Raw genomic sequence first — 685 nt, forward strand, 5'->3', positions numbered from 1 at the left:
AAATACTTGGGAATCAATCTAACAAAACAAACACAGCAATTATATGAAAACAACTACAAAACACTTTCCAAACAAATAAAACTGGATCTCAACAATTGGAAAACCATTCATTGTTCATGGGTAGGACGAACTAACATAATAAAAATGAACATTCTACCCAAATTAATTTACCTATTTAGTGCCATACCTATCAAATTACCAAAAAACTTCTTTACTGAATTAGGAAAAACTATAACAAAGTTCATTTGGAATAACAAAAGATCAAGAATATCAAGGGAAATAATGAAAAAAAATGTGAAGGAAGGGGGCCTAGCAGTACCAGACATTAAACTATACTATAAAGCAGCAGTCATCAAAACAATATGGTACTGGCTAAGAGATAGAAGGGAGGATCAGTGGAATAGACTTGGGATAAATGACATCAGCAAGACAGTGTACGATAAACCCAAAGAGCCCAACTTTTGGGACATGAATCCACTATTTGACAAAAACTGCTGGGAAATTTGGAAAACAATATGGGAGAGATTAGGTTTAGATCAACATCTCACACCCTACACCAAGATAAATTCAGAATGGGTGAACGACTTGAATATAAAGAGGGAAACTATAAATAAGTTAAGTGAACACAGAATAGATACTTGTCAGATCTCTGGGAAAGGAAAGACTTTAAAACCAAGCAAGAGTT

The sequence above is a fragment of the Gracilinanus agilis genome, chromosome X, assembly GCF_016433145.1.
Source record: "Gracilinanus agilis isolate LMUSP501 chromosome X, AgileGrace, whole genome shotgun sequence".
In the NCBI taxonomy this organism is placed as follows: Eukaryota; Metazoa; Chordata; class Mammalia; order Didelphimorphia; family Didelphidae; genus Gracilinanus; species Gracilinanus agilis.